We start from the raw sequence: 15,583 nt of genomic DNA on the forward strand, positions 1-15,583 counted from the left end.
CAGAATGAGGTGGTGTGGTCGGCACTATGCTCTGACTGCCTTTTACCTCTGGGAAAGACCCGGTACTCAATTTTATAAGAGGCTGAGTGAACCTCGGGGCCGTTCTTAAAGTTTGGCAACGAGAAAAAATCCTGTCACCACTTGGGATCGAACCCCGGATCTTCCAGTCCGTAGCCAGCTGCTCTACCAACTGAGCTACCTGGGAGCCCACTTAGACTTCAACAAACAAAATTTTATAACACAATCTCAAGTGAAAAAATGGAACTCTCTGCATCATAATCCACAGTTAATTCCAGATTTACCACACAAATCGTCTGTAGCTGCATTTAGATTGGCAGCAGGCCAAGAACCTGCATAGACTTGGAATATATCAGTCCCCTAACTGCCCATTGCGCAATTCAAATCGAGAAATGGATTTGGAACACCTCAAAGTCTGTGCTTCACTGGCTGGCCATGACAATATCTTTAAAAAATATTGGAGTTCAAGAGGTCAAATGACTTTATTGTGAAATGCCTGGCATTAGAAAACAACAACAAACAACAATTTTTGGTCCTAACAAGGCCATGATGAATGAAAAATAATACTTACTGGCTTTTAAGGAACCCGGAGGTTCATTGCCGCCCTCACATAAGCCCGCCATTGGTCCTGAGCAAGATTAAACCATTCTCTATCATCATATCCCACCTCCCTCAAATCCATTTTAATATTACCTTCCCATCTACGTCTCGGCCTCCCTAAAGGTCTTTTTCCCTCCGGCCTCCCAACTAACACTCTATATGCATTTCTGGGTTCGCCCATACATGCTACATGCAATGCCTATCTCAGACATCTGGATTTAATGTTCCTAATTATGTCAGGTGAAGAATACAATGCGTGCAGTTCTGCGTTGCGTAACTTTCTCCATTCTCCTGTAACTTCATCCCTCTTAGCCCCAAATATTTTCCTAAGCACCTTATTCTCAAACACCCTTAACCTATGTTCCTCTCTCAAAGTGAGAGTCCAAGTTTCACAACCATAAAGAACAATCGGTAATATAACTGTTTTATAAAATCTAACTTTCAGATTTTTTGGCAGCAGAGTGGATGATAAAAGCTTCTCAACCGAATAATAACAGGCATTTCCCATATTTATTCTGTGTTTAATTTCCTCCCAAATAATGTAAAGAATAATTATTCAGTTGTTGAATATGCATAATTATCATTGTGGTACCGATTCTTATTGAAGTTGCAATATAATATGGATATACAGTACAACCTAACCCAGGTACAGTATCTGTTATTCCATAATATGGGACAGAATTTGTAGGCAAATTTAATCACTTTTCAGTGTAACGAAATTTCACTATAACGAAAATAGTTACAGTACCCCTCGAATTCGTTATACTGGCATTTCATTGTACCAGTACTATTAAATCTCTTGTTTATTCAATATCCCATTTCTGTACTACAATTAAATGTAACGAAATGCTACAAAAATTTTAGTATTGCAGCATGATAACACTTTCCAGCTTAAAAGATTAACGATATAACAGAACTGAGACCTGAACAAATTATTACGTTAGCTCATCTGAAAACAAACAAATCTGTTAAAACGAGTGGGCGATTTATCTGTGAAACATAAGCATAGCGGAAGGTTAGCTTGGAGTTGGCTGATATTTTGAATGGAGGCGAACCCTGCATAAGATGATATACATGGCAATGTGTGGTATACACGTGTTTATTGGTAAATTGTACTACCTGCACACTTTTTCTTAAGCTCTCGTTGAGAGGGGTTGTGGGAAGTGGAGAGGTTCACATCTTCCTGACTTGCTGCAGCACTGCCAACATGAGAAAATGGAAGGAAATATACTGTACTTGAAATTTACGCGAAAGATGATTCCTAACATATTTGTTAAGCTCTTATTAATTTGAAATTGCTTAATAATTTTAAACATTTATATATTAAAATGTAACCATAAAAGTAATATTGATTTTAGTAATTAATTATAATTATATTTTAATTACCTTACAAAACTCAGTCACTGTTGTCCGATTGTGTGTCTTTGGATGAATCATCTTCATCGCTCGTATCTGGAGAGGTAGTACTGATGAGGACTTGATCAACTACAATTTTCATTATTCCATCGCGCCTCCAATATATTCCTTAAACTGCATTCGAAAATTCCTCCCGCTATCACTCAAGAAAATACTAGTGGAAACACTAGTAATGCCCCACTTCGATTATTGTGATTTTCTACTGACTGACCTCAATGTCAACCAGTCGCAAAGATTACAACGCGTTCATAATTCTTGTGTTTGCTTCGTCTGCGATGTCCATCACGCTGACTACATTACCCCATCCTTTCAAACTCTAACTGGCCTCGGCTTAACGAACATAGAAATTTTCATTCTCTTGTTCTCCTTTTCCAAGTCCTTCACACCTCTACACCTACCTACCTTGCCTCCCGTTTCAGTTACCTGTCATCATATCATAATCTCTTCACACGCACGAAAAATAGCCGCATACTAGCCATACCAACACATAAGACATCATCGTATTCATCATCATACACAATCTCGCTCTCGCGCTTGTGGAATACCCTACCCAGTGACATCAGAGACTGTCGGAATTTAGTAGCGTTCAAAAGCAAGCTTATTAAGCATTTTCTTACTGCGTAGAGTAGGTTTAATTTTTACTTAATCAATAAAAGAAAAAATGTTTCTCTCTTCTTAACTTCTACAATAAACTGTCTAACTTTTATTAATCAGTTAATGTTTTAATACTTTGATTTTTATTGTATTTGTAAATTTAATATTAATTGTAATTATAATTGTAATTGCATCCTTAATATTGTAGTTGTAATCCCCTGGTAGAGGGGAAGAGAAGGCCTAATGGCCTTATCTATACCAGGTTAAATAAATAAATAAATAAATAAAAATAAATAAATATTCTTCTTCCTGCTCTTGTACTTTCCTGCAGTAACCCTCCCAATCTTCAGCAGTGATGGAATGAAATGCATCAATAGTGTGTTGATATAAATTTTCAGCTGACATGTCCCCGATAATATTGTTTTCCTGGAATATTCTTTTAATTTTTTCCCACGCCAGCTCTATCCCGTTATATGCAGGCAGACAGATTACTGTGTGACCTTTTGCTGTAGCCATTGTATCTACAGCATAAACTTTATGTGGCTTGAATTAAGCTGTAAAGGGCCTCTTTTCTCATGCCAGCATCGCAAGCAATATCCCTCCTCTCTAACCACTGGACCATCGTCACTTTTGTGTCATACTTTGACAGTGTTTTCTCGATCTGTCTAGAATGGTTGGATGGGTTCTGAATCGATCTCTCGAAATAAGATTTTAACAGTTTCACTTAACCTATGTAGTAAAGAAGTCTGTAATTTTCTTGCGACTTCGCTTTTCTTCTCTCCTCTGTCTACTTGTTGAATGATTATTCTCTTCTCATCTAGCAAAAACTGCTTTCTTGTCTTTTTTTACTGCCATACCTGCAAGAAGCAGCTTTACTTCTTCCCTCAACAACGTACAGGAACAAATTTCCTTCGAAAGTTCGATTTTATTAAACCGTTCATTTAAATATAAATTCGAACCACAACAATCACGTCTACGATAGTGCATTCAGAAAACTCACTGAAACCAATGGTGACCCATACTTAGCGATAACTCATTTTATTTTCTTTCGAATTTATTTTAAGTAATGTTTAACTGCTTATTAGATTTAATTTCTTTAAAATAACATTTTTTTAGCAGCGGGATTTATTATTACGTTAAACTGAATAGTTCATTACTGATGCTTTCTTTAAACTGAACAATTTTAACATGTAAATTAACAGTAAAATAGCTGGGACTAAAAAATTATTTCGTTATTCTGAAAAATTTCTAACTGCAGCATTAGTAATAGCGGCATTTCACTGTAATTATTTAGGGTAGACCAGAGTAATTGTAAGCACTTTTCACTGATTTCAAATATATTTCAACATTACACAATCCTCAGTAAAGGTAAAGACAAAGAAGAATTGACAAAGAAGAATTGTATTATTTTTAGTCCTTTCTTTTTCCTGAAAATGGGTTTAAAATAAGAAGGTTGACTTTTTTTCATCTTTTAACTGCTAGTTTACATTTACCCCTTTGAGAGAGGGGTAACTGTAAACACCAATTTTCACACGGGCTATCAGACACTGAACATTTTTGTTCTGTTTCACAAAAAAGAGCTGTACTCCTTCCAACTCCAATTTTGGTCACTGGTACATTTCGTCCCTTTAACCTATGATATATGACAATATAGGAACTCAGTACCTCTCCTGAGCTTCACGATAACTGTAGTTACTATTTTTCACATCTGTGACAACCCTCTCTAAATCCTCTACAGTGTAGTTGGGTGAGGGTCTCTTTGATTACTGAAAAGTACGAAATGTAACCATAGCAAAACATGTTTACAATTACCCCCAAGCAATTAAAACTATGGGGCAAATGTAAACGTCATAATTTAATGAACTGAGGTTATGGTAGATCTCAAAACCATTGTAATAAATGTTAACTACTATACATTACTCATAAAAACAACATATTCTTAAAAAATAGCACTGTACATTTACTTACAATGCCAAAAATGAAGGTGAAGCAAAATTCTTTCTCAACTTTTTTTTGTAGACTCTTACAAAACATTCGTTCACAACTAAGTAGTTACTCCTATGGGCGCCAAACTGCTTTGTAGGTTAGCCAACATGTTAATTAAAATATTCGCCTGAATTAAAATTTTTATATCAAGTTAACAGTTTTGTATTTCTCACAGTATTTGTTTACAATTACCCTCATCTACCCTATCTACCTAATTATGTTCATTTATATATCTGAATCTACAGACCTACACATTTATCTCACGTTAAAACATAAAACTAGCACACTGTGACTTGCTTGTGTAATCAGAAATATCTAATATCTCCTAATCCAATCTAATTTAATAAAATATAATTCAATAAATTATTCTGCTCTGTTTAATCAAAGTTATCTAATGTACTCTAATATACTCTCAACAAATACAGTGATAGTGTTTTGTTAGTTGGCAGAGTTTTCATTTGCCGCGTTGCCCGCACAGCTAGTGTGTTTCCCACCTGCTTACATTAACGAACGCCAAGCCATACAGTGACAGTTGCGAGTTAGTTTATCATCTGCACTCGTGCGTGAAGGTTGAATTAGTGGTGTTGTATTGCATGTGTGTGTGTTCGGCGTTGTTGCAATGTGATTTTCATTACATGAACATGTATATGCTTACTACGTACATAAAATACAGGAAATCTTGTGCGAGAACACGACAAAACTTCTGTAACAAATTTCCAAATAGATTCGTCCCTAATGCCACTACAATAAGAAGGTTAACCAAAAAATTCAAACAGACAGGTTTAGTAAATGATTATAAAATACAAAGAAGGAGAAATGTTCTTACAAAAGAAAAATTAGACGAGATAGGACAGAGATTAGAGCACATCCCGCAAAAATCTCTTAAGCATTAGGTGCACAAAACAGAAGTTATGAGACCGCTCGTCAAGCAACGAAATTACTTAAATTTCTATCACTTAGTCTAAAAAAAATCTTATTCAGACGCTTGTAGTGCCCCATTTTGATTTTTGCGATTCCTTGCTAACTAATGTAAGTTCACTCTTAGCTGAGAAACTACAACGTGTTCATAATGTGTGCATACGATTCATCTGCAATACTCGTAAATTTGACCATATAACACCTTCCCTCTGGTTACTTTCATGAGTGTGTTTGAAGGAACGAAGAACAATACATTCACTGTCTCTTCTGTTTAGAATCATGCATACTTCTACTCCGAATTATCTCTTATCGCACTTTCAATTTCTTACAACTCTTCGAAACTGACATCAAGCACTTCTTTCCATCCCTCATCATAGAACATCTTTATATTCATCTTTCTATACTGTAGAAATACCTCGCCTCTGGAATTCGTTACCTAATGACGTCAGGGACTGCCGGACTTTATCACAATTCAAAATTAAATTGGAAAATTTTGTCTTAATGTTTTTAGGTATTGCTAGAAGTATTGATTTGTGTTTTTTTTTCTTTTTAAATCTAGATTAAAATTGCAAGTTTCTTGTTTATGTTAGTTAATTATTAGGATACAATTAATTATGATACTTAATCACTCATTTAAAGTTTGTCTGATTGCAACCTGTCTATATTTTTGTGTGGCTTTACTTTGTTTATAGTGTTTTTTTCCCTCTCTCTTTATTTCTTGTGTAGCTTTACTTTGTATATGCCAGTTTATTTTTTTCTGTTTATTTCTATTATTGTATTTGTATTCCTGGTGTTGTGGAAGAGAAGGCCTGATGGCCTGAACTACACCAGAATAAATAAATAAATTAATTAATTAAAACCATACAGAATTCCGGTATTTCAAAAGTTAAATGAACAAGGTCCCAATAAGAGGCTGCATATTTATAATTGGATTTTTGAGAAAGTAAATTCTGAAGTACCTAATTTATTTTTCTGATGAAGCCTATTTTCATTTAAAAGGACACGTATCCTCACAAAATCATCAGTATTACAGTCAGGAGAAACCCAATATTTACTGAAAACACCTTTGTACAGTGAAAAAATAGGCGTGAGGTGTGCAATGAACGGACACAGAATTATTGGGCATATTTTCACACAGGGCACAATTTATTACCACTGAGCATTGTGTGAATGAGATCCTTGACCCATTTTTAGATGAATTGAGTTATGAAAAACATTCCTCAGTATATTTCCAGCAAGACTCCGCCACTGCTCATACTGTCGAAGAATCCATGAGAGAATTGCGTCGAATTTTCGGAAGGAGAATTATCAGTAAAAATTTGTGGGGCCTGCGAAGTACAGATTGAACACCATGTGATTTCTAACTACCCGCACACAATAAATGAGCTTCAAGACTATATAAGAGCTGAAATCAAGTCAATCAGTGAAGCAGAACTTCTTAAAGTAATTAACAATTTCATAAGAAGGTGTCAACAGTGTGTAGCTGTTGGTGGGGGAAATTTTCAACACCTACTTTGAGCTGGGTAAGTACAAATTCCTATACTAAATGTTTCAGTGTCGGCAGACTGGGTGGCCGCAGATAAACTAACTCCTAGCGGCGGGCGATGGGAAAATGAAAACTGTGTCGCTGTATGATATATCTGTATCTACTATAACAAATTCTGTTAAATACTCTGATTAAATTAAATTTAATTTAATCTACTGAATTATATTGCATTATAGTCCATTTCTTTGTAATAGTATACATCCTACCTTAAGCTGACGACTTCTTGTCAAAATCTTTTGCTTCTTCATATCACTCATCAGTCTTGTGTAAAGCTGTGGTCCTCCCCTGGTCCACAGACAATCTGGAAAGAAATTCAGACAGAATTTAAGCTCACTGTTAGGTGAAATGTAATATTCTCTACATATTAGAATTTCTGTTTTTACTTTATCATATGAAGACAACCCAGAGAATATAAATAGGCCTAACAACAAGGTGACGAGAAGGGAATAAAAGGAGAGCAAGGGGACAAGGAGAGCAATGGAATGACAAGAACAAAGGGAATACAAGGAGAAGGTGGCAAGGAAGACAAAGGGACGAGAAGAAGAACAAGCGACAATACAAGGAGAACAAGGGGAAGACAAGGAGGATAAAGGGACGAGGAGAACAAGGGGAACATAAGTAGAACAAGGAGAAAACAAGGACAAAATGGGCCTTGAATGATAACAAGGGACAATACTGCCCGTGTCTCACGTCCTGAACCGAGAGCTCCCTAGTGCTTATAACCACGCCTCTTAGGTCTGCTCGGACCGGCACAGCAGCTGCAGCGTGCGGCACGGCAGCATATTACATGTGCTGAAAACATTATCCTATGCCATTGCAGGGGTCTTTACTATTTATAATACTGGATACTCTAATCGCGGTTACCACTATCGCTATTATCTCTGATGGTGATGGCGATGTAAGTACACACTAGGCCATTCTTCGTTCAGTCTGGACAACTCCTGAATTGCCATAGAGCAGCATTTCTCAAAGTACGTTCTGGGGTTCCGTGAGCCCTATGTGATTTTAAATTTTATTTTATACTTTTTTACGTGGTTATTTAACGACGTTGTATCAACTACTAGATTATTTTGCATCGATGGGATTGATGATAGCGAAATGGTATTTGGCGAGATGAGGTCGGGGATTCGCCAAAGATTACCTGACATTCGCCTTAAGGTTGGGGAAAACCTCAGGAAAAAATCGAACCAGGTAATCAGCCCAAGAGGGAATCGAACCCGCGTCCGAACGCAACTCTGGATCGATAGGCAAGCACCTTATCTGACTGGGCTGCTCCGGTGGCTATTTTATACTTAGTGGATACTATAAAAATATATAAATGTTACGAAAATATGAATCAATAATAACATGAAACCACCGATAACAACAACAATAATAATAATATTCCAAGAATATGCCTAATAACAATATGTTTAGGCCTAATGAACATCTAAAACGGAAAATACCCATAATACTTATCACTTTCATCACTGGATTCTCTGCGTATGTGTCTACTAAAACAAAATACCGAAAAGACAAAATGCAGAACATAAATGAGACTACAACTTTCCGCCATAAAACCAGATTGCAGGCTTAAAAAGCAAATACATTCGTCCCACTAAACACAATTATTGAGATACTAGCTCTCACTTGTCTGTTAACTATTAAATACTAATAAAATATTACAAGGATTCCAGAGTTACACTTTAGATTAAAAGGGGTTTCGCGGTGGAAAAACGTTTGAGGGACACTGCCATAGAGGAAAGAGTTTACGGATGTGTACACATGACAAACGTGATCGCCATTAGGTCGATAATCTCAAGTAAAGACTGTAGTCTACAACGGTATTAGTGTTTAGTTACAGGAATTGATGAGTAGGACATAATTTGTTTCATGAGGGGACAACCTATACATTCGCTTGTCCATGGCTGATCTTGCTCCATAGCTGACGAAAGCAATCCTGAAGAGGCCGATGTGTTGAACGTAGGGTAGTAGGCACATGCGGTACCCAGGACCTCCCACTCACCCGCTCTGTGTCTCGCCCCGCAAAGAAACAGCTCAGGAAGTGAGGCACGGGCAGTACAAGGAAAACAAGTGCAACACAAGAAGGGAAAGACGAGAACAAGGGGAAGATAAGGAGAACAAGGCAAATATATGGGTATCCCACATTAAAGTACACTATTGTGATTTATCTTGTCTATTCAAAACTATTCACTTTTCTGTAATCTCATTTACTTTATCTAATTCAATAAATAGTGCTATTCTGTTTAAAATCAAAGTATGTAATACAGTGGACTCTCCTAAGTTCGACTGAACAGAATTATTGAAATTTCAGTCCAATAAGGGTAGTGGGTGTGGCAGGTGAAATTAATACAAATTCTTATTGGTTATCCATCAACGAATACAGTACTGTACTTGCATTTCCTGCCCGGCCCGAGACTTGTGTATGCGCTTCTACTACCACAGTGGGTTCCGACAGTTCCATCTCACAAACAGCACAATTCTCAAATAGAAAAAAAAGAGTTCATTAATTTAAAATCAATGATTAAATATGGATGTCCTAATCAATAAAATATTCTGTTTTCCTTTAACAAAGGTATCACTACAAGACACAGAACAAATTCCCATTTCTTAGTACCTGTATAGGGGCGTGTCTAATTCTCCTACGTAGAATGTCGGGACTTGTTTTCAGTCGAACTTAAGAGCTTCCACTGTACTTTATTATGCCTTCGACAAATTTTGTATAGCTTACCGGTACCTGTACCTACCTCAAACTATGTTAATCAATTTACTCTATTTCATTGTAATAGTGTATAGGCTACTCTTACCTTAAATTCACGACGTCCTTGTTGAAATCTTTTGCTTCTTCACATCACTCATCAGTCTTGAATAAAGCCGTGGTCCTTCCCTGGTCCACGGACAATCTAGAAAGAAATTGTAACAAAATGTAATCTCAATGTCAGGTGAAATGTATATTCTTTATTTTAAAATTCCTGCTTTTACTTCTTCATCATATGCAGTAAGAAGATAAAGCATCATGATGCCGAAAAAATCCATATCGAGATTGCTCCAGAAATACAAATCCTGACATCGAACAAGTCACAATCCTGTGGATTCGGGTTCGATCCCAGCATACCCCCGATTTATAACTGGTGTTGTGTGGTCCTATGGTCCAGATAACACAGTGGTCTTCTCCGGGAACTCCAGTACCTACCCCTGTGGCATCCCAACAAACCTCCATAATCAGCTCATCTCGTCGCAGGTGTAGCATAGACCAGCCTCTTACGGCGCATCCTTGGCAACAACTCTGTCAGTAAATTGGTCTACACAACTGGCTTTATATGGGTGAATGACGAATAGTCGCCAGAGATCGAACCTGGGTCCACAGGATTGTAAGTCCAGCGCTCTAGCCACTAAACTACTTTATCAGCAAATTACTAATTGTAAACCACGTCCACCACTGTGGAGTAATGGTTAGCACAGCTAAATAATATCTAGGTAGATGAAGATCTGGTGATTTCGGGGTGAATGTACAGTATCCAATGCCCACTGAACGAATATTTCACTTTTATCACTGCCAATGTTGCGCTATAATCGTACATGCAAGGTAGGCTATAACAACTAACCAAACCTAACCTGTCAAAGAAGCAACAAGTTATACTAAATATGTGTAAAATTGGCCTATGTCTCTATAGTGGGCGAGACATAAGTAACATTGACCAAAGTATGAAACAAAAGTATTTGTGACTACAAACTATAACCACTTCTTGAACACTACATATACCTTAAAAACGCTAATGAAACGTAATGAAATTGGGCGTGCCGAAAATGTTGTGCCTTCTTCAAAGAAGATTTCTTGGAGAATAACCTGAAAGATTACAGCCAGGGTGGTTTCTTAGCTACCTGAATTCTTCTGTAAGTTCCACATAATTAAATTCAATTTTACCTGGTTCTTTTACATTAATTTATTGCTAATTTATATTTATTTCTGTACCTTAAACACAACAAATCAACACACACTGCACCAGTCCGCCATGCTGTAATCATTTCGAACAAGTCGATTATTATCGAAATCGATTAAGCACCTCGTCATTTGCGAGAGTCTCGTGACAGATGACTGTAACATTCCGTGATGGCGGATGATTCAAATCGATACTCAATAATAGTTTGCTTTCAATTTTCTAGTAAAAATATTAAATTTATGACGCAACTTTCTTATTACGCGATTTAAGTATTTCAAAATAACTTAGTTCATTCACTACCCTGTAAATGACTATTAATATACTACTACTGCTGCTGCTACTTCTACTGTTACTCCTATTGTACTACTACTACTACTACAACTTCGTTTGTTAATTAGACTAATTAATTCATTTACTTACCTTTTGTTTATTTATTATTTATTTATTTACTTATTTATTACTTATTGAATAATTGATTGATTCATTTATTTATATTTATTTGTTTATTTATTTACTTCATATTTATTTACTTAGTTACATAACTTATTTAGCTATTTATTTATTTATTTATCCCTTTATTCATTCACTCATTCATTTATTTATTTATACATCCATTCATTCATTCATTCATGCATTAATTCAGTCATTTATTCGTTCGTTAATTAAACTAATTAGTTAATTTACTCATTTATGTGTTTATTATATATTTATTTACTTACTTATTACGTATTGATTCATTCATTCATTTATTTTTATTTATTTATTTATTTATTTACTTATTTAGCTATTCTTTCATTCATTTATTTATTTTATTTATCCATTTATTCATTCACTCATTCATTCATTCATTCATTACTCCGTTCGTCAATCAGACTAATTAATTAATTTACTTATTTATTTGTTTATAATTTATTTATCTACTTATTTAATTCTTATTGATTGATTTATTAATTTATTTTTATTTATTTATTTACTTACTTATTTACTATTTACTTATTCACTTACCCACTGCCTTAGTCCTTACTCATTTATTTGATATATTAATTTAATTACTTAATTGAAATATCTTAATAGTTCTTGAGTAACAAAATTGAAGTTAAAGTCCTTCAACGAAATTATAAATTCAAGGGCAGAAATCAACGCCTGGTGATCCCACTCTTTACCAGGATCAGGAATTTTATCGAATAATGAGATTAGTTGGTCGCGATTGCTGTTAATCGTGAATTGAAATTCCAGCACGTGAATTGGGAATCTCTTCCTGACTTCCTCATAGACCGCACGAATCTCTTCGGCGATTTTGGATAAAAAGGCCACCAATCGTTCAAAGCTAAGAAAAATAGTATGTAGTCTTCGATATTATAAGCCGACTGTGATAAGACTAACATCAGTTTGTGGGCAAAACAGGGGACGAATATAGCATTAGAATACGATGCTCTTACTATTGCTGGAAGACCATTCAAGTGGCCCGAAAAAACCGCCACACCGTTATAGCTTTGCTATGATACACGCATTTGATGGCTGGAGAGGACCGCATAGTGTGGTGGATGTGGGACCGGCTTAGCCAGGCAGCACAGTCGTCATGTAACTCATTCCATCACGGGTGCACAATAAGGCTATTTGAGCTCAAGAGCGTAGGGATGATCCACGTCATGCCCGATAAGCAGCTCTATAGCTAAGTTATCTGTTTTTGTTATAAAATATGTTCAGAATAAGTGTGTAAAATTATATTAAGTGTTGATGTACAACGAATTAATATTGGATGAAAATAAAACCGTTTCGATATCCAGAGATCTGCCGTACTGTATACAACTGGTTATGAATTTAAGCTCTCGACTGTACTAACCAAATGAAACTTACTTACTTACTTACATACTGGCTTTTAAGGAACCCGGAGGTTCATTGTCGCCCTCATATAAGCCCGCCATTGGTCCCTATCCTGAGCAAGATTAATCCAGTCTCTGCCATCATATCCCACCTCCCTCAAATCCATTTTAATATTATCTTCCCAACTACGTCTCGGCCTCCCCAAAGGTCTTTTCCCCTCTGGTCTCCCAACTAACACTCTATATACATTTCTGGATTCGCTCATACATGCTACATGCCCTGCCCATCTCAAACGTCTGGATTTAATGTTCCTAATTATGTCAGGTGAAGGATACAATGCGTGCAGCTCTGCGTTGTGTAACTTTCTTCATTCTCCTGTAACTTCATCCCTTTTAGCCCAAATATATTCCTAAGAGCCTTATTCTCAAAAACCCTCAATCTCTGTTCCTATCTCAAAGTGAGAGTCCAAGTTTCACAACCATACAGAGCAACCGGTAATATAACTGTTTTATAATTTCTAACTTTCAGCTTTTTTGATAGCAGACTAGATGACAAAAGCTTCTTAACCGAATAATAACAGGCATTTCCCATATTTATTCTGCGTTTAATTTCCTCCCGAGTGTCATTTATATTTGTTACTGTTGCTCCAAGATATCTGAATTTTTCCACCTCTTCGAAGTATAAATCTCCAACTTTTATAGTTCCATTTCGTACAATATTCTGATCACGAGACATAATCATATATTTAGTATTTTCGGGATTTACTTCCAACCCTATCTCTTTTCTTGCTTCAAGTAAAATTTCCGCGTTTTCCCTAATCGTTTGTGGATTTTCTCCTAACATATTCACGTCATCAGCATAGACAAAAAGCTGATGTAACCTGTTCAATTCCAAACCCTCTGTGTGATCCTGAACTTTCCTAATGGCATATTCTAGAGCGAAGTTAAAAAGTAAAGTTGATAGTGCATCTCCTTGCTTTAGCCCGCAGTGAATTGCAAAAGCATCAGATAGAAACTGGCCTATACGGACTCTGCTGTAAGTTTCACTAAGACACAAATGAAAACTGAATAAAATTGAGGATTGTCAGTTATCTATGATACGATAGACTAAAGGAAAACTGTTTCCTAAGAAATATCTTACTGGTGCAATTCAGTCCGACGCAGATGCTTCGCTTTCTTGTTTCTGGTCCGTCGTCACCTGGAAATTGCTTTCTGTGATCCAGCGACTGATCTATCGACTGATAGATGGGAGTGGCGTACGGAGAATTTTGACAAGAGGGGATCATTATTAAAATAATTATTTACAATTTACATTATCGGTATTTTAAATTTTGTGCATTATTATTATTACTATTATTATTATTATTATTATTATTATTATTATTATTATTAGCTGAGTATTCTCAGGTGGATCAGAAACTAGTTCCGGAAGGAACAACCACGAAAACTTCATGGGGGAAATTTTACTTGACGAGATTCTAATATTGAGTGTTTTTTTAGATAAAAAGTTATTTAGGCTATAATTTATGATGCAAATAGTCATACATTTCACTACTTAGCATTTCACAGACACCATTCGAATCACCCTGTCCGTTAAGAGAAATTATAAATAATTATACTGTACGTTTTCTCATGAAGATTATTCCACACGTGACTGAAAAATGTGCAGGATGAACTTAAGTAATTTCAGAGAGCTACTCTTTGAGATATTTCAAACAAAATACATTAATACAACTTTGATCCTTTTTTGCTTCCTTTCCGACATAAAAAAAGTATTGTCCTTTGGCAAAAGCATTCATTTAATTCCCAATATGCCCATTGTCAGACAATTTAAGAGAGCAGTGTATTATGATAATAAATGAAGGACAAAATCAAAATCCAGTCCATCAGGTGTACAGAAATTTCATCCCAACAAATGTAACATTGTAAAATACATTTGCAGAACAAAAAGTTGCATTTGCTCTGATCAGACAGCTGGGGAGGAGAGTAAAACAATAATGGGTGTTCAGTTCAAAGAGTGTCATGGCTCGCTGGATGCTGTCATGTGGCTAGCCGATGAGCCTAGAGAATTCAATCTTCCTACACTTTCGCAGAGGTGTATAACCTATGAGGTAGAAAATTTGCCTAGCAAGTACGGCGTTCATTCTGAAGAGTACGTACTGATACGTACGGTAACGCCGGTAGTGGCAGGAATGTGAACTGTTTGGAAATACGTACTGTCGGGATATGGGGAGAGGGTTAAGACTATTACTTACGCATTTGTTGACATTAACTTCGACGGTCAACATGGACACGGAGCATTTGATTTGTGTTGTGGAATGTTACCGTACGCAACCGATGCGTACGACTTGCCGGCGCAAAACACAGTTCGAAAGAGGTTATGGTAGCACACAGACCGTACAGACCGCCATCTGTTGCTACGACGTTCAAGTTATACCATACACGTTCTCAAGTTCAGATTGAAGAACGCCTTAAATAATAGGCAACTTCTCTAACATATAAGCAGAAACTCGCTTCAAATAGGTGAACCAACAACAGTGACGTCATGACACATTTTCAAATGAACACCCAGTAGAGGCAGGAGGTTAGGAGTTAAATGGAGACTAATGAGTACTAATATGGTGGATGGAAAAAAATAGCGAGTGGACTCTAGATAACCGGGAAAGGAAAACAAAAACGTCAGTAAGTAGCATGCAGTATTACTGATACGAAAAAAGTGGTTTTAGTTATACTTTCTCTCT

At 36.3% G+C, this 15,583-nt stretch overlaps 1 protein-coding gene across 22 annotated transcripts in view; it reads right to left on the bottom strand.

Moving 5' to 3' along the window:
• Positions 1 to 15,583, bottom strand: part of LOC138713930 (uncharacterized) — a 297,089-nt gene that overhangs the window by 45,262 nt on the left and 236,244 nt on the right. For 14 of the 22 annotated variants that reach the window (XR_011336033.1, XM_069846553.1, XM_069846529.1 and 11 more), the window contains 2 exons: positions 9,886 to 9,981; positions 7,285 to 7,379 (listed from right to left, as the gene is read on the bottom strand). The gene's annotated coding sequence lies outside the window, so the exon portion shown is untranslated. Of the gene's footprint in view, positions 1 to 1,737; positions 1,818 to 2,004; positions 2,071 to 7,284; positions 7,380 to 9,885; positions 9,982 to 10,841; positions 10,926 to 11,003; positions 11,109 to 15,583 lie in introns of those variants that run through there. The other 8 variants (XR_011336038.1, XR_011336039.1, XR_011336036.1 and 5 more) reach the window with 7 other exon arrangements.

This window comes from Periplaneta americana, chromosome 2 (assembly GCF_040183065.1).
Source record: "Periplaneta americana isolate PAMFEO1 chromosome 2, P.americana_PAMFEO1_priV1, whole genome shotgun sequence".
In the NCBI taxonomy this organism is placed as follows: Eukaryota; Metazoa; Arthropoda; class Insecta; order Blattodea; family Blattidae; genus Periplaneta; species Periplaneta americana.